The sequence below is a fragment of the Barbus barbus genome (genome assembly GCF_936440315.1).
Source record: "Barbus barbus genome assembly, chromosome: 36".
Taxonomy (NCBI): domain Eukaryota; kingdom Metazoa; phylum Chordata; class Actinopteri; order Cypriniformes; family Cyprinidae; genus Barbus; species Barbus barbus.
Genome location: NC_136714.1, coordinates 4,695,915 through 4,716,032, shown reverse-complemented (window position 1 = coordinate 4,716,032; position 20,118 = coordinate 4,695,915).

Sequence of the window (20,118 nt, the reverse complement as noted above, 5' to 3'; positions counted from 1 at the left end):
GACACAAGTCCAGACAAAGCTGTGCAGAAATTGAGCAAACAATCAGTTAGTCATTTCAAAATGACACTACATTTCTTTCATAATTGACATGCCAAATCAGAACAAATCCAGGAATGAGGCAAGACACTTTTTACTCGCGTGAATATTTCAATTTAACCTCTCTAATATTTCTCAGAATGAAGATATTTTTTTAAAGCGGTTTGATTAAAAAAAAAAATCATAAAACATTTCTACCATAAATGCTCTTAAAAAGATACAGCACATATTTTAACTACATGAAAAAAAAAAAGTTTGAAATAAAAACGTTTATAAAACTTGCTCCGCCCTGATATTTTTATATAAAAATGCATGCATTTTAATGATGATCCTTTACTTAAAGTGATAGTTTACCCAAAAATGAAAATGTTGTCATCATTTAAATCACCCTCATGTCATTCCAAAAGACACAAAATATATTTTAAACAACGTTGGTAACCAAACAGATTTGGCAACCATTTACTTCCATTTTATGGACCAAAATAAGCATATTTCTCAAAACATCTTCTTTTATGTTCCACAGAAGAAAGAAAGCGATAGCCTATGGTTAGGAACGACATGAGTGTGAGATTTTTGGGTGATTTATCCCTATATGTGCAGTAATGTTTTAAAATAATAAAACAAACACAAGCTTAACTAATTTAACTACAACTCAGTCTGTGTTCATTGAGTTTTACTCAGGCTCTATATAAGAGATGGTGGAATATACCTTGTTAAAATAACCTAAAATCTACCATTTAGATCAGCACTAATGCAGATGAAACCTCAGAGCTAAAGTCTATATTCTTCAGTTTTATGAAGATGTGTATTAATCAGATGTTGAAATGCATAATGATATTATCTATCCAGCACATATTTGCAGATGGAACATGGAACATTATATATACTTGTGCTACATCCAGATGACCCACGATGGCTCCACCTAGGTTTCCAGGAGAGTCAGCTGGCCATGGGTGTCAAACTGTGATATGAAGTGGATTTTTTCCTCAATTTGTCCACGCTTGATTGAGCCCTGATTTCCAGAGAGAGCTATTCACTACAAATGATTGAAACTTTTTGAAATCATCAATCTGAAGAGATCCCTCTAATCATCCGGGGTTAACATATTTAGTAAGAACCTAGAAGAAGGTTACAGGAGATTCTGTAATTTTTTAGGCTTTTTATCTGTTTATAATTATTAACATTTAGTAATTTTACCAAATATATTTTAGTTCTTTTCTATGTGAAACATGAGAAAGAATCCATGTAGAGCTTCAGCCATGAAATCATGCAGTAATGAGGGTGATGGAAAGTTTAGAACCGGGACTGACGTCACATTATCTGTCTACCGGGAATCTGTTTAGAAAGAACAGAGGGCCAATGACAGATCCCTGGGGGATGCCCTGGATAATAGTAGCAGCAGACAAACTGCCACCTGTCATTGCAGTAATTAGGAACTGAACCACATCAATGAAGGTGAGATGGGAATATAATTTGTTGATGTATTATTGATGTAAGCATAAATTTCACCGTTTTTTTTAATCAACAGGGTCGATTCTATGTTCTAAGGTAAGTGTTAGAGCTGTAATGTCCATTTTAGTTTGAAAATTAATTAATATTTAAGCCTTTTGAATATGTTATGTTAAGAAAACTTATTTTTAATATATAAAATTGAATACTTTTGAATATTAAGATTTTTTTTTTTTCTCCATAGGTGTTAAGGTATTATTATTTCAGGGCCATCTCCCATTTTTATCAGGGGACTCTCTCTTCCATTTTCCTTCATGCATTACCAGTATATTTGGTGTGACATGAAAAGTAAACGGATCTAAACATGATCACACACTATTACCAGTCCATAACACCCCTTCAATTTCTAAACATGGCAGGTAACAGATGCGTAAAATTATGTGAGCAACCGCCAAGATAGCTGGCTTGTGTTGCTTTGCTTCACCATGTCCAGAGATGCAAGACTTTAGTAAGCAATCCCTATTAACAAATAAATGATGCAATTGTGTTGTAGATAAATAGAGCCAAGTGTGTCCACCTAGAGGAGTAATTAGCATCCTTATCCACAATTTAATAGTAACATAATGTAAATCATCTTAATTTAAATGTTAAATAATGTAATAAATCTCTCCAATGACATGATGTAACATGAATTAAACCGCACAAATGTAACATTAAATAATGTAAAATCTTTAATGCAAAATTACATTTAACCTTACAAATTACCTAACCTTACAAATTGCATGTACAATAATGTAAACGTCGTAAAATAATGTAAAACCTCACAAATTAAACATAAAAATGTAACCTTCACAAACTGCATGTAAAATAATTTAAAATCTTGCCAATTAAAATTCTAAACATTTTTAGACCACATCATTTATTCATAATTTTAAAGATTTTTGATGGCCAATCCATAGGAAATAGGAATTGTTTTTCAGGACTTTTTCTCACATGATCAAATATTAGCACTCTGAGTTTGTTGCAGCAATTCAACCATCCTGGCATGAGGATTTGTGGACCTTGCCAAAAGCAAGACAGCTGTCCAGTTTTACTGTGATCCAGTCAATTTGAATATCATAAAATTTAATTTGATGCACTTTATACTCATGTCTGTGAGCATTTGATTTTTTCATTATGGTAGAACAGAGGTCGTGTGTTTTCCAGTTTGCTGTTGTACTTCACACCTCACTGCTTCATAAAAGCTAAACAAGGCTTCCACAGGGAATCGACCCATGTTTTATTCAGCATGTTTGTAGACCTGGTCAGACAGCTTAGTTCATTAGAGCGGTTTGGCAGTGAATGTACACAGACCCAATACTATCGCTAACATATACGTGGTTAAACAATTCCGGATGGAAACAGCATAAAACATTAATCAAGCTCATTTTAAAGGCCAATTTCCTTTTACGATGTTCCAGTGATGATAAGGCAATATTTATTGATCAGCATCCTGTTTGTGTCCAGCTTATTAATGAAGATGATCAAATGCACATAATGAAATGATGTGGATCACACACTTACATTGATGAATGTGATTTTTGTAAATTATGTTTGATCTCTAGATTGTTTATGTATTTCCAATGTATTTCAATTAGATTTAAGTGTCTTGTTTTGATTTCTATTAAATTTAACCACGTTGTTTTTATTTCATTTGATTTCATAATGAAGGATGTTCTTGAAAGTAAAGGTTTATTGTCATCTGTTGAATGCTCCACAATCTAAAGTAAGTTTAATTGAACTAAATGTTCACTTAATGTCAACAGTAAGTTCAGTTTAAGTAACAATGATGTGCACTAACAATGTGTGTGTTTATAGAGGGAGTTTAAGAGATGGATGTTATTGCTGCATGTTTCAACAACAGGAATTACTCATTTGAAACAAACAGCAAAAGCAGAAATATCTGGTGGGCCATACAGACCTCTGCCTCCAGCTATAAACAGAAGCTTAGCTGTTTTTAAAAGATGAAGCCTAGAACTTAGATTCTGACATTGCGATGGAATGGCAGAACTTGATAGAGAAGAAAAATCTAGAGAAGCAACGTCATACCCTCTGCAAGCTCAAAGAAACATCCTGAAGCGAATGGATTCATTGATTGCGTTCCTTGAGCATTTGCTGGCATTTAGTGTGAACACACATTTTTAAGTTCACACTGATCTCCCACAGCAGCTGTGTGTTTTCCCCTCTGTCTCGCTTCTTGCTATAGTTTAATGCAGTGGAGCAGTGATTTCTAGATTAGAAATGTTAATATTTCTGGTCGTGTTTCCATCACTGGCCTGAATCATATACTCCTGACAAGTGATCGAAGAATGCTTGCTTTTTTTCATATCATTTTGGTTCAGATGTAGTGGGAACACAAGATGCTTTTTCGAATATCGACCTCAAAATACCAAGCTATGACAGGAATCATCATGGTCCACGAGCACCAGAAACGATTACTTTAACTTATTTAATCAAGCTGGCTCTACAAGAGCAATCTTATTTACAAGGGGAAGATGGGAAGAAAAAAAAAGGATAAAAGAGTTTTTAGAAAGAAATGGAAAGAAATTGAATCTGAGTTACAGTGAGACACTTACAATTAAAGTGAATGGGGCCATTTCATAAAAATGTGTTAAAATATGTTTCAATAGTATTACTCACTAACATTTTCTGTGTAATGTTAAATCCAATTTGACAATTTCATTGCCTTAACAACAATATAATCATTCAAACCTAAAATAAAAATTACTTTACATCTCATTGTCAGGATTGTGGACTTGTTTGTCCGTGCTTTACCCATGTCCTTATTCCTGAGTTTCCTTATGTTCCTGTTCTTGTTAAGTTAATTCATTATTCCATGCACCTGAGTTCCTTAATCATCTCGTTAGTTCCTTTTGTTTTCTCCTTTACAAATACCCTCAGTTTTCTCTTAGTGTTGGTCTGTTCTTCTGTCATGTCTCGTGGAGGCAGGGAGAAAGCAGGAGTAGTAACTTAAAGGTAGAATATGACTTTGTTGCTGGTCTGTGTGTACCCTACGTTTTGTTTGTATTAAAAGTCATATTCTACCTTTAATTTATTACTGACACTCATATAATACACACATTTTAGCAGAAGAATAAATTATGAATAAATAAGCACTTTTATAAAATCATAGCTTTCATTTATTTTTTTTTTATTTTTTTTTCCACAAAACTAAATTGTGACACTGGACCACAAACCAGTCATAAAGGTCCATTTTTTTGAAATTGAGATTTATAAATCATCTGAAAGCTGAATAAATAATCTTTCCATAAGACGTATGGTTTGTTATGATAGGACAATATTTGGCCACGATACAACTATTTGAAAATCTGGAATCTTGGGGTGCAAAAAAATCTAAATATTGAGAAAATTGCCTTTAAAGTTATCCAAATTAAGTTCTTAGCAATGCATATTACTAATCAAAAATTAAGTTTTGATATATTTGCAGCAGGAAATTTACAAAATATCTTCATGGGACAAGATCTTTACATAATATCCTAATGATTTTTGGCATAAAAAATAAAAATCTTGACCCATACAGTGGATTTTTGACTATTGCTACAAATATACTTAGCGACTTAAGACTGGTTTTGTGGTCCAAGGTTACAATTTGTATTAAATACAGAATATGTCTTTAAGGGATAACCAAGATTAAAAGGGGGAAATTAATTTTTTTTAAATGTCCATACTTGAGCATGTGAAAGCTTTTAGGGCGACAGGTTTCAAAGCTTTTTGCACCAGATTTGAGTCATTGGGTGCAGGAGAGCATGCAAGTGAACGAGGGTATATGATGAAATCCTTCATATTAACAATGCATTGGTCCCTATTTTTATAGACTTAGAGAATATAACCATTTAAATGATGTAAAAATGTTGTCCCTTTAAGAGCACATACAGTATAGCTAATTGTAAAACTTCTATAATTAAATAGTTTGTCGTAAGATGTGGCTTTGGGATGGGTAAGAGAGAGTGATTGACATATAGTTTAAGGAAAAAGTAGCTTGGTTTTACTCTTATCATGTGGTTCGATTGCCAGATAAATTGGATCACATGTACACATCAGTCATCTATGTATAGGCTTTTTGTAATGTGGTGCAAAAATAGCTGTGTAAATAATGTAATTATGTGTATTGTGCACAAGTAGTACTCCAAATAAGTTTATTAATGATCATTTTTATATCAGTCAGGCTCAAGCAATATGTCAGTAAATATGTTAATAGATTTCAACTATGCTTAGTTTAGTATGAAATAAATGTATTTTAAATATAGTACTTTCTTTTTTACTAGTAGTTATAAAGCAGTAGTTATAAAGCACTTATTAATGCTTTGTTCTGCATGACTGTTTTAGATCCTTTAATTCTTCCCCATATCTAAACTTAACTACCTCACTAACTATTAATGTGCAGCAAATAAGGAGTTAATTGAGGCAAAAGTTAATAGTTAATACTGAGAATTGGAGAAAAGTGTGACCATGGAAGGTGTATTGCTGAAAGCTTGTGGAACGTTATTGAATTGACCTAGTATAGACTCAATAAATATGTTAACTCTTAGACTGTTCTTGACAATCTGAAGTTAGATGTTCTACTTTTATATAACTCTGTGAGAACATAGTTAGTGAACCATGACAGAGATCTGAACATCATGTACTGGACACAATGGGTGTCAAGTTTTTTCCAGCACTTTTTGGATACACAGTACCATACAGCGAGGCCTGCATGAGTTAGATTCTATCACAACCTTTAAATAAGGGCTGCACAGTTAATAGTTTCCAAACCATGGCTATTTCAGCAGTGAAGTGAAACTGATTGGAAATGTGAGTGGGGGCTGCTGCAATGATAGAGATCTTGAGAAGAACTGGCCAAGACCATAACACACAGCAGGTTTTTCAAAATTCTGCTCACAATGTTCCTTTAGAAGCCGAGACAAGCTAGGAAATGGAAACGAGAACTGGCAAACTTGGGAATGTGAAGTCCTTTGGGTATCTTAACCAGTCTCGACGGAGACTCTATTTTTGGAATAGTTTCTATTTCTGCAACATCATGAGACAGTTGAGTACAAGAACATACAATGGCTCCAATGACAATGAAAATCTAAGGTATTGAATATGTGCAAAGTATAAAGTTTTAATCAGGTTTACTTTAACCACAATCAAAGCGACAATGGATAATTTACCTCAGATCTTTAAAATAAATTAAACTAAACAAGAAAATTAAGCACGTGATCTCTGTATACGAACAAGTGCATTCAATGACAAATATTGTCACAGAGATTTTAAATAATGCTTAAATTTATATTAATTGGATTATGTAGTTTTCGAATTTGTGAGTGTGAGGCAATGTTGGCAGAGAGAAAAGCTTTTCTGATTGGCTGTGATTGGCGATAATGTTTGTCGCATCTTGTCACACCTGATTTGGAAAGAAACATTACATGCCAGAATCGTATTGCATTGTGATTGGTTAGGACACAGTGTAAGGGTACACTGAATGACCAGATAGGCATAATTTGGACAATTCCATTTTAAAATGTAAAGCCATTCGTAGGCTGTTCAAATCAACAAAGTGGAAAACTGCAGATTTTTTTTTTTTTAGTTTTGAATAGCAGCTGGGCTGGTTTTGTTTCGTAGACCTGGCAACCCAACTAGTGGACCTTCAGTTTCAAGCGGTCAAATACCTCACCAGTGTTGGGAAGGTTACTTTGGAAATGTAATAGGTTACAGATTACAAGTTACCCTGCTTAAAATGTAATAAGTAGTGCAACTTTTCAGTTATTTTATTAAAGTAATGTAACTGATTACATTTGATTACTTTTTGATTACTTTTCTAAAGTTTTCAACTGTTAATCATTTTCAAACATGTACACCAGGCAGGGTTAACCTTACAGTAGCACTCAACACTGATGACTGTCAGACTTCATAATCCTTCATCACTTCAATTAAGATTATAATATTTGAATTTTAAAGGAGACTTTGGATGCAAAATATCTTAATTTGCATATAAATGTGTCTTAGCAGTGTGTGGACACAACCACCCTACAATGATACAAATTAACTCCTTTTTTTTATCCCCAAGAACCAAAACGGTCTCAATTATCAAGCCATTTTGATTTTGGAGTGAATAACAGCACTCTCTTCCACCTTCAATACCATGACTGAGGGGAGACCCTTGAGCAAGGCACCAAACCCCTAACTGTTCACCGGGCGCCATAGCAATATGGCTGCCCACTGCTCCGGTGTGTGTTTATGGGGTGTGTGTGTGTGTGTTCACTGATGTGTTTGTGCACTTGGATGGGTTAAATGCAGAGCACAAATTCCGAGTATGGGTCACCATACTTGGCCACACGTCACTTCATGTCACTTTCACTATATTCGTTTATGTCTGGCAGCGCAAATCATGCTTTCTGAATGAGGGATAATTCAAGGCAGGTTTTGTTAAAAAGTTAAAACTCAAGGATGGATCAGCACCCATTATTCATGATCCAGCTGCTCCTCCAGAAGAACTAAGTCTCACTTTTAATTTTTTATGATTATTTGTGAATCGCGTTTGCTCTTCCACAGAAGAGAGGGGCGGGGTGAACAGAGCTCATTAGCATGTAAAGAGATATGCACCGAAATGAGACTCTGTGAACAGAGCTGTTTTTGACAAGGTAAAAAGTTGTTGTTTTACACAACCACTGAGACCATTTCAAGAATATCAAAGAATCAAACTTGTGGAAAATGGGCATCCGATGTCAGACTTACTTTAAAATCATTATGAGGTTAAATACAGATTTAAAATCATAACAAAAAATAATTTAATAGCTATGATACTGTTTTTGTAATCAAATCTTTGCATAGCTATGACAGGAAAACTGGAATCAAACAATGCCTTAGAAAAAAAGTAAAGCATATACATAAACCCTGTAGGAAATATAAAAGTTATCGGATAAGCATGTTATAAACTTCTGAAACATTGGTGTTTCATATTTTAGAGCAGTCACTGCAATTTATGAAAGAACTCAATTAAATCTGTATGCGGGAGTGTGTGTGAAAAAAATCAGATGTAACCCCCTTTTTAATCATTAACATTTTCATAACTGTAATTTAATTACACATTTTATCTTAGTAACTGTAACTGATTACAATTACTTTTATTTTGTAATTAAATTACGTAATTCCGTTACATGTAACTAGTTACTCCCCAACACTGTACCTCACATATGTGCTTTTGTTTACACACAAGCCACAGACAGAAAAATCATGCTGATTTGAGCACTTGAAACTAAAGATCCACTAGAGTGCATCAATGGAGTGTACTTCTTGTGCGCTCAACAGAGTAGTCAGTGGAAAATGAAGTATGGCTATTACTTGTCAGGAATCGTGGGGCTTGCAGAGAAAGTAAGCCACAGTCACACAGACAGCATCAGGGCATTCAGTATTAGGTAAAAGCATCAGCTGGCCATAACAGTGAGAGTGTTTTTGAGACTGGAGCCCACACACAGTGCAGACATTCAGTTCGAAATGCTAATTAGACACAGGCAGTTGTTTACTTTAGCAATTGCACAGCACAGAAATATTTTTTCCTCTCTCTCTCTCTCTTACTGTACTGATCGCTGTTAACTCTACAGAGCCAACCTGCGTCACAATCCCTTTGCTGCTGTTTTTACAGAGCATCACTGACAGCAGATAAGAGGGCTTGTCTATGTAAAACCTGAACACCTCTTTGTTAAAGTGACTCATAGTGACAAGAGCCCCATATACGGTTATCACCACAGAACAGGTCCTGGTCTCAGATGTACTGACATCAGGATGTAGGTGATGTCGGACGGCTGTTCTGTGATAAAACACAGACATGTGCAACAGGGTCAGTTTTGGACTTATGTATTCCTAAGCACACACTAATATGATCCCAGGAGGCATTACAGTACCATTATTTGTCATCAGTACCATTATCATCACAGTGCTACAATATTACAGAGCTTTTTTCACTAATGTGACTACAGTGAACACAAATTCGGAACGGCTTACAACCATACTATTCATGCTGTTGTGGCATGAACAAATGTGGAGTATAGAGTCAGAGCACACTGTATGAAATATTGTATCCCTTAATGGAATGTTGTCAAATCAACCTTTCATTTCCAGTGTGATAATATTGATCGTGCTTGAATTAAAAAACCTGAACTTCACTGTCATTTCATAACGATATGGGAAAGTTTATAGTTGTTCTGAGCCTGAAACCCGAAAAAAGACATCAGAAGTCAAGTCATCAAAGTACACCTGTGACCATCAGTGCAACGTGCCTGTAACCACATACTGTATTACTGAAGAATTTTTATATCTTCTTGTATGCTCATGAATTATTATTTATGTTATAATAATAATGTTGCTGTTGAACTTTCAATAATCCATAAAGGTAACACTTTATTTTAGGGTCTCTTAACTAGTTGCTAATAATAATAATAATAATAATAATAATAATAATAATAATTATTATTATTATTATTATTATTTTTTTTTTTTTTTTTTAATAAAAAGACAAAGATAAAATAAAATTAGAATAGAGAGTGCTAGAGTTAGAGGGTCAAGTAAAGATGGAACAGATGAGTTTTTAGCTGTTTCTTGAAGATGGGTAAGGATTCGGCTACTCGGATTGAGTTGGGCAGGTCATTCCACCAGATGGGAACAGTTAATGAAAAAGTCTGTGAAAGTGTTTTTGTGTGTCTTTGGGATGGTACAATAATGCGTCGTTCACTTGAAGAATGCAAGCTTCTAGAGGGCATATAAGTCTGAAGTAATGAATTAAGGTAAAGGGGTGCAGAGCAAGTGGTGGTTCTGTAGGCAAACATTAGTGCCTTGAATTTAATGCGAGCAGCTATTGGTAGCCAGTGCAAATTGATGAACAGAGGCGTGACGTGCGTTCTTTTCGGCTCATTAAAGATTAATCTTGCAGCCGAATTTTGGATTAATTGTAGAGGTTTAATAGAATTGGCTGGAAGACCTGCCAAGAGAGCATTGCAATAGTCAAGTCTGGACAGAACAAGAGTCTGAAAAAGGAGTTGTGTTGCATGTTCCGAGAGAAAGGGTCTGATCTTCTTAATATTGTATAATGCAAATCTGCAGGACCGGGCAGTTTTAGAAATGTGGTTTGAGAAATTCAGCTTATCATCAATCGCAACTCCAAGGTTTCTGGCTGTGTTTGAAGGAGTTATGGTAGATGAGCCTAACTGGAAGGTGAGATTGTGATGAAGCGCCGGGTTAGCTGAAACTACAAGCAGTTCTGTCTTAGCTAGGTTGAGTTGAAGGTGATGGTCCATCATCCAGCAAGAAATGTCTGTTAGACATGCTGAGATGCGAGCAGCTATCGTCGGATCATCAGGATGGAAAGAGAGGTAGAGCTGAGTGTCATCAGCATAGCAGTGATATGAAAAGCCATGTTTCTGAATGACAGAACCTAGTGATGCCATGTAGACAGAAAAGAGAATTGGTCCAAGAACTGAGCCCTGAGGCACCCCAGTAGCTAGATGTTGCGACTTGGATACCTCACCTCACCAAGATACTTTGAAGGACCTATCAGAGAGGTAAGACTCAAACCACTGGAGTGCGGTTCCTGAGATGCCCTTTCTCAATAGGGTTGACAAGAGGATCTGATGGTTGCCGGTATCAAAAGCAGCAGACAGATCCAGCAAGATAAATAATGAAGATTTGGAAGCCGCTCTTGCAAGTCTTAGGGCTTCAACAACAGAAAGCAAGGCAGTTTCGGTCGAATGTCCACTTCTGAAGCCAGATTGGTTACTGTCCAGGAGGTTGTTCTGTGTGAGAAAGACAGAGACTTGGTTGAACACGACTCGTTCAAGTGTTTTTGTAATGAAAGGAAGAAGGGAAACCGGTCTATAGTTCCCTAAAAAAGTTGGGTTAAGAGTGGGTTTTTTAAGAAGTGGAGTTATACGAGCCTGTTTAAATGCTGAGGGAAAAATTCCAGTGTGAAGGGATGTATTAACGATGTGAGTGAGTGCAGGTATAACTGCAGGAGAAATGGCTTGAAGGAGATGAGATGGAATAGGATCAAGCGGACAGGTAGTAGGATGACTGGAAAGGATGAGTTTAGAGACCTTAGCAGAGAAGTCAGAGAGGAGTGATCGATATAAATTAAGGTCAGAAGGATTTCGTGATTTGCGCCATACCCTTTCCACAGCCCTAAGTTTAGAACGATGTTTTTGGAGAACATCAGATAGCCAAGGGGCAGAAGGGGTGGTACGGGCTGGCTTGGAAGATAAGGGGCAGAAAGTATTTAAACAGGACGTCAGAGTGGAACAGAAAGTATCAGTAGCACTATTAGCATCAAGAGAGGATAACTGTTTAAGGGGAGGAAGTGAAGATGAAACCATAGCAGATAGCCGGGAGGGTGAGAATGAATGCAAGTTATGTCGAAAAGTGACATGTGGGGGGGTATGTGATGTGTCAGGAATCATGTTGAGGTTAAGAGTGAGGAGGAAGTGATCCGAGATGTGTAGTGGAGTAACCAGCACATGATCAGTGGAGCAGTGTCGTGTGTAAATAAGGTCCAGTTGGTTGCCTGATTTGTGAGTAGCCGTAATTAGCACTCTCTTGAGATCAAAAGACGCAAGCAGAGTGTGGATCGGCACTCCTGGCCGTGGTTTGAGAACTAGATTCTGTGGGACTGGGAACAGCCGCTCTCTCGAGCGTAAACTTAAAAACTGGAATTTTCTCTGGGTACAATTTAGGAGAAGTGGGCTCTTGGGGGCGCTCTAGAAGCGCAATGCTGGACGGGACCAGCTGAGTCATAGGAGGGCGCTCTGGAAGTGCAGACACTTGAGGGCACTTGCGAGGAGCAGGCACTGGAGGGCACTTGCGATTCTCTGGCAGGCTTGCCATATACTCAGACGGCGGGCTTACGTGGGCCGCGATCGGCAGTGGGATTGGGTTACCTGCGGTCAGCGGGTTTGGGAAAGCCATGGATGGCAGCGTTAATTTCCCCGCAGACGGTGGGCTTCGGAGAGCCGCGGACAGCAGCGTGAGTTTCCCAACGGATGGCGGGCTTGCGTGAGATGTGGCCGCAGGTTCTGAGCTGAGGCCCGGATTGGTTTGGGTAGCTGAAAACAAAGGGTGGAAGGCCGATTTCAGTTTCAGTGTTCGAAACCCACTTCCGGGCTCGGGGAAACACCGGAGGACTGGTATGGTCTGGACCACTGGCCAGGCATGTAGATTCTTCGTCCGCTTCACCCACATAGAAACTGGAACCCATTACCTGGAGGACTCGATTAATAAAATCCACCAGAGACAATTCTTCAGCATCCAGAAGCATAAGGATAACTAGCAAGTCATCATCCAGCCCATTCAGCAACATGCGATTCAGAACAGAATCGCTCCCAATCACGCAATGGATACGTTCCACAAACTCCTCCACATAACTCTCCAGAGAACGACCGTCTTGGTGAAAATGGAGCACATACTCCTCAGGAGAGACACTATAAAAATCCATGCCGCTGAAACCTTCTCTTTTATGGTCTGGTCTTCTGTCCCACATTGGATGGAGAGGCATACGAGGGTGAGTAAAAGCTTATTTATTAAACAAACTGAAGACAACCTTAACCGGTAAGTGCAATAACTCAGATTTCAATGAAGCTTAATAAACTGAGGAAATAATCGTCCTTATCTTTCCCTTCGGTAGCATCAACTGGAGGAAGACATCCACAGGGCCTCAGCGATCCAGCAGGTAAGTGATAAGACAGATGAAGAGCTTGTAACCTCAAGACTAAACAATGAGGGTATGGATAGAGTGCAGTCTTAAAGGGAGCTTGATTAGTTGCAACAAGTGAGGAGGATTCCCTGATGCAGGTCAGGTAAAAGTGATTATGACTGAGTGCATGTGGGTGGCAAGAGGGATGCTGGGAAATGCAGTGCGGTTGAACTGGTGACTGTGACAGTCCTCTCATTGCACAGTATTATCTCTAGATGCGATGAAAGCTTTTGACCAGCTAGAATGGAACTATTTATGGGCGGTTCTACAGCATCTGGGTCTAGGATCGAGTTTCATAAATATGATAAAAGTCCTGTATGCCAATCCAGCAACCACTGTTCTCACAGGTGCTGTTCGCTCTAACCCATTCTTTATACATCGAGGTACTCTTTAGGGTTGCCCGCTGTCTCCTCTGTTATTTGCCCTATCCTTGGAGCCCTTAGCTCAAGCGGTCTGACAATCTGAAACTATTTCTCCCATAAATATACAGAATACTCATCATCATATTTCTTTGTTTCTGTTTTTGTGTTTCTGTTTTTGGAGAAACCATCACATTCTATTCCTCGTGCTGAATTTATTTGACCATTTTGGATCTCTCTCAGGGTTTAAGTATCAGTAAGTCATGTTTACTTCCCCTCAATTCTAAAATTGATTCCATGTCCCTTTCTATATCTGTTCCTTTGGTTCAAAACTTTAAGTACTTGGGAATAGATGTTTCTCCTTCCCTGCAGGAAATCGTCTCAAAAAACTATAATGGTATTCTAGCCAAAGTATCCTCAGATTTGGAAAATTGGTCTCGTCTTCCTACTTCTTTTCAGGCCCGTATATCGGTGATTAAAATGAATGTTCTCCCATGTATTAATTTATTTTCTTCCATGATTCCTCTCGCTCCACCGGTTGGCTACTGGAACAACCTAGATGCATGCGTTTCACGGTATATATGGGATGGGAAACGTCCTCGTATTAAACTGACTACCTTACAACGATGTAGATTACATGGAGGTCTTTCTTCCCCTAATTTAAGACTGTATGCTCAAGCCTTTTCCCTCCGCCCTTTAGCAGTTTGGTTTGATCCTGACGCTTCTGTGTCTTGGAGAGCAATTGAGGAATCTATTGTTTATCCGTATTAACTGATGCATCTTGTTTTTTCGGGAGCTCCGCTTAGGCAGTGTAAATCTCGGTTTGGTCCCATTGTAACCCACCTCCTCTCCACATAGAGGGATGTTGAAAGACATGTTCGCCTATTTTCCACAATAATAACCTTTTGTCAGGCAGTACTCCATTTCATTGTCCGCAATGGACTCACAGTAAAGTAAACACTCTGGGAGATATCTATGATGATAGTGGTTTAAAATCCCTCCAGAATCTTAAAACTCAATATAATCTGCCAAGCACCTCCTTTTTTATGCATTTGTGTATTAGATCGGCCCTACGGGCATATGGGGTGCCTTGGAACTCTCAACTGCTTGTTCACCCTTTGCACAAACTAATCCTTCCTTCTGAGGAATCTCCCTCCTCTGCTTCAGTCATCTATCTCTTTCTTCTTGAGCATTCATACAAACCTTTATCTATTACAACTGTTTGGGCTAAGGATCTTAATGAGGATGTGCATGTTTTATTTTCCGATCAGGTATGGGGTATGTTTAAATTGTCTTCTAAAAACCCTAATCACCAAATGATTCATTGGAAATTGCTGCATAAGGTTTACTTGACTCCAATGAAACGTTTTTATATGAATCTGTCATCTTCTCCTAAGTGTAATCTCTGTTCCCAAGGAGTTTTAGGCACGTTTTTGAAATTTTTTTTGGGAGTGCCCTTCTCTCTCTTACCTTTTTGCCCTCACCTTTCACAGGACCTATCATACTTGTTGGGTACTGAGATATGTTTGACTCCACGTCATTTTCTCATGAATGACTTTTGAGACTTCACCTTAGCCGTCCAACAAAGATCTTTACTGTTAGCTGCTCTCACAGCAGCAAAAAAACTGCTGGTCAACCGTTGGAATCCTCCTCACACAATGGACAGACGAACCTGGACTGTGTATTTGTTGGACATTATCTCAATGGAACTCGCTACTTCTCGTATACATGGATCTAACGTGAAAACTGTAAATTCATGGCATTCAGCTTTTAATGTTGTCTTCTTTTCTAAAATCTTTGTAAAAATTATTTTGTTATTTGTTTATCTATTAATATTAATTAATATATTTTTATTAGTAGTATTTATTTTATTTTTTATTTTTATTTATTTTTTTAAGTCTACCAGGGGGTGAGATGGGTTGGGGTGGGTTCTAAATTTGTACAGATGCTTTTTGTTTTGTACAACTGTTCCACAGAATAAAATTCAATAAACAGTAGTTAGCAAAAAAAAAAAAAAAAAAGAAATTGTATAAAACAAATTATTTGTGTCCTTGTTACACGTTACTTATACAGTATTTACTATAGTAATAATGTACAGTAGATTGCATAATTTAAAGCAACTAAATAACACTAAATCCTACAGTACATGTTGTTACTTATTTCTTATTTGTGTAACTACACTGTAACTTTAAATAAAGTGTAACCCAAAATTATATTCAAATGTACTTTACCTTTTATTTAACCATTTTGCTATATGAATGAGGACATGCAAAAAGGCTGATATTCCCATAAAACATTTAAAAATAAAATTGTTTGTTTCTTTTGCAATTCACCCTTAATAGAGTTCAATCTGTTAACTATTGTGGCTAAGTGCAGTGTCTTGCTAATTATATCAGTAGCAAATCATGGGGACACATAGTACCATTTCCTGAGGACAAGCCATTGAGCATCGCTGTGGGAGATTCATCAAAGTCTTAATAACCTGTTGACAGTCACAGACAGCCACCCCACTAAAATGTTTTTTTATATATATATTGCTTAACCATATTCTAAATGAGGACATAATAGTTTTAGTAGTGTAGTAAATCTTTGTAAAAATCAGTTTAGAAAGGTTTATATTACCGAATACATTTACTATGTATATTGTTTTTTTTTCTCTCTCCATGATCCCATTGCACCTTCTCCAACATGTTATAAATTCGTAGACCTTTCCGCATGCAAAATCTGGAAAGTGCACTCACCCCGTATCATATGGCTTACATGTTTCATCTCTTCTGTTTTACAGGCGGTTTTCAAGTCAAATTCTGCCTTCAAGTCTACCGGCAGGTCGTTTGCTCCGGAGGGGGACCATTGAGCGGTATTAAGCCCACCTCAGGGACTCCATTGATGGGTCACAGTGGAAAAGGCTCCAGCTGTTCGCTTTGATCCGAGTTCAGCCCACCCTGATGAACGGCAGGAGAGAGCAGATTTAACACCAGGTGAAAGGACCTGAACAAAAGAGCTAAATCATCTAAACCATTCCAGGTTTGCAGCGTGTCAGCGTGTATTGCAGTCGTCCCTGCTGTCCGCCTTATTGGTGGTGTGAGAGTATGGGGGCTTGGCATGTGCTTGCCTCGGTTGTCATGGTTGCTGGATGGAGTGTGGCATCTCCTACCCCTGCTCTACCTCTGTCTGTCTCTGTGCTGCTCTGGCTGTCTGTTCTCTCTCCTGTTTTTTCCTTTCTCTTCCTTTTCCACCTCACCCTCCTCTCTCTGTCTCTGTGTCTCTATCTCTCCCTCCCTCTCGCAGCATCCCCCAATTCCCCTTCTCCATTCTTTCTCCCCTCCTCTCCGGTACCCAGGTTGTTTTTGTGCTTGTTGTCATCTCAAATCCTGCCTGTCTGTTCCTCGTCTTACAGAACTACCAGCGCTGCTCTATTTCTCCCATGACATTAGTGTGCTGTTTGAGGTTTTTCTCCTGAGCATTCTTCTTGGTTTTCCTGCCTGGGAATGACAGGACAAGTACAGGTGTTTGGCTGGAGAACCAGACAGGCGTGCGGCGCTTAGTGTCGTTCTAAACATACGCAGTGCGTATCAGTTTGGTACATTTCTCCATGGTCACGGTAGTCTCAGCCCCAGAAAACACAGCCAAAGTTCAGTCACTGGCCATCTGACGACAGGAAGCAATCGTTGGTTCAGCTGTTTTAAAGTCAGAATGAAATGAAAATTCATTCATTTTTGACCTCATAATGTTTGGCCAAAATGTCGGTGACATATGCCAGACTTCTCCAATCATTGTGTTACCTTAACCCACTCCTCCGTAATCAACAAGCTCACATTATTTGTGAGAGCAACCACCACATCCCAAAATCCAATCAACAACAGGTGGATTGAACCAAATCTCCGTCCTACATTTTTTACATTTTCAATACTCCGTTACACTTGGATGTACACTGCAATCTGGAAGAAAAGATCTGTTACTATTTCTGTTTCACCAAGACATTTTGAGTGTTTGTTTGAGGCACTTACTAGCAACCAAACTAGATATTAATTATTAAACTATCATATTTTTTAGATTTACCCTAAATGTGATGAAATGCTCATCACCGAATTAAGAAAAGCTTGCTTTTAGTTGATCCAGGTGAATTTTAATAGGGAAATATTACAGTATAACAGGGTTGAACAAACAATGAGGGAAAAGGAAAAATTCCTAATTTCCATAGAAAATGTATAAAGCAAATTATTTTACAGTGTCCTTATTTTGGAATTATTACATAGTATACTAAGTAATAGGCTAGTAACAAAGTATAATAAATAAAGTAATTTAAATAAAGTAAAACTAATAATAAAGTATAATAACAGTAAGAAATTGCATAATTAATACATAATTAAAAGCAACTAAGCAATACCAAAGTACTTTAATTAATTGTTAATTAATAATATTTAATAATAATAATATTACATTGTAGCAATGACAAGTGTGCGTGTAACCAGTTTAAATCTAATGGTTATGAATGGGGACATGCAAACTGGCAGATATTCCCATGTAATGTTTAAAAATAAAATAGTTTACATTTCTTTTGCAATTCGTTCTAATTAGAGTTCAGTCTGTTACATTTTTCTCACATTAAACTCCACACAGTTGACCAGATTTGATCCATTTCAGTTTAATTCAGTTGCAGACTATTTGCTAAATGTATTGCAAAATATTTTATCCTGTTCCAACTCTCCCTTCAATAAAGAACAAATGAATTTTGCATGTGCAAATCATGAGTCAATGCTAATTTCCAAAATTCTTCAGATTATAAATTGAGCTGATTTTAGAACATATTGTTTTCATTTGTCACGTGTCTTCCAGCAGCAGTGTGTATGTTTCTGTGTGAGTTTGTTGTGATCTGAACAACTTAAAAGTCTGGTAGTGTGTGATGCTCAATCATTTAGTATGTTGATTATGATGCGCTTTTTTTCTCTGCAATCATGTCAAAATCTGCAAGCTTATGATGCCGTTTGAAAATCTGAATCTGAAAATCTCACTCTAAAAAAATGCAACTGCACATTTTCCAGTGTACGAAACTTTTTGAGTCTCCAATACTAAAAAAATGCTATTTGTGTGTCAAGTTTTGAGTCCTAGAGTATGTTCAATCACTCATATCCATTTCCTGGATATCTTAGTCTAGTAAATAGACAACATTGTCTTTGTTTGTAAGACAAATTACAAGACTAAGTTATTCATTAAACAGACATAAATTTGATGTGTGGAGATTATTGATTCATTCTTTTTGACTTCCAGGAAACAGAAAAAAATAAATGACCTCTACGACAGTAGCCTAATTGTTGTTTCAGTTGCTGTGACAAGAATGTTTCTATTGGCAAAATAAGACAATCAGCATTGCATGAACAAATACATTTACATTGGCTCAACAAAGTATCTTTACTGAGCTGAACTAAAAAAAACTATTGTTGAGAAAACTCGAAAGTCTGCATCAAGTTGCCTTATTTTTTTACGTTTGCTCAACTATTTTTTTTTTTTTACAGTGTATTCTCATAAATGTAGTTATTATCCATGATCTGAACAGGCCTTTAGGAAAGAAAAATCTTAGGAAAAAAAATTTTAAATAAAAGAGGTTTATTTAAAATCTCAGTTCTTTCTTATAGAAAAGCAGTATGATTAAAAGGAGAGCAAAGTCTCCTGCATCTCAAGCATTTATTATCCAATTTATGCAGTCATAAACGATCTGAGCTATGATGATTCATTAAAACTCTGCACTCTTACACAAACTGTCTCATTTGTGTGTAATTGTATTGCTCCTGCAGAATTTTAGGAGGCAAAGTTACTTAAATGAAACAACAACAACAAAATAATTTAGATGATTCTCATTGCATTTATGATGGCTGAATGACTGCTGTTAGAGCCCGAGGTTTCTGTTAGATAAGCACACTAATGGGTTCATCTGGTTTAATAGTGCACCCCTAATAACAAGTCTTGCATAATGAACATTTCAGAGTGAATTTCTTTCCTTTTACTAATACAGTGTAATTATGTAATGCTGTCCAGTTATCTTATCAAACTTTTATTGAAGAAATCGGTACTCTTCAGAGTTGCTATAATAACCTCAGTGTTGTAATCCCTGGTGGGTTCGCTTTGATCCGTCATCATGTCTGCTGTGGCCGTGGGCTATGGCATTTATAATGTATGGCTCCTCTGCGTTGAGCTTTCTACAGCAGTAACCAGTCCTTCGCATACAATAATTATGGTGTTTACCATATTGATCCTTAAATTTTTTTTTCTACAATTAAGTTAGCTTGAATCACCTGATCTCCATTCAAAGTATCTTCTAGATAATCTTTGATCTATATACAGTGCCGTGAAAAGGTTTTTGCCCCCTTCCTGTTTTTACATTTTTTGCATATTTGTCACACTTAAAAGATTCAGATCATCAAACTAATTTTAATATTACACAAAGATAATGCAAGTAAATACAAAATGCAGTTTTTTAATGATGGTTTCATTTATTAAGGGAAA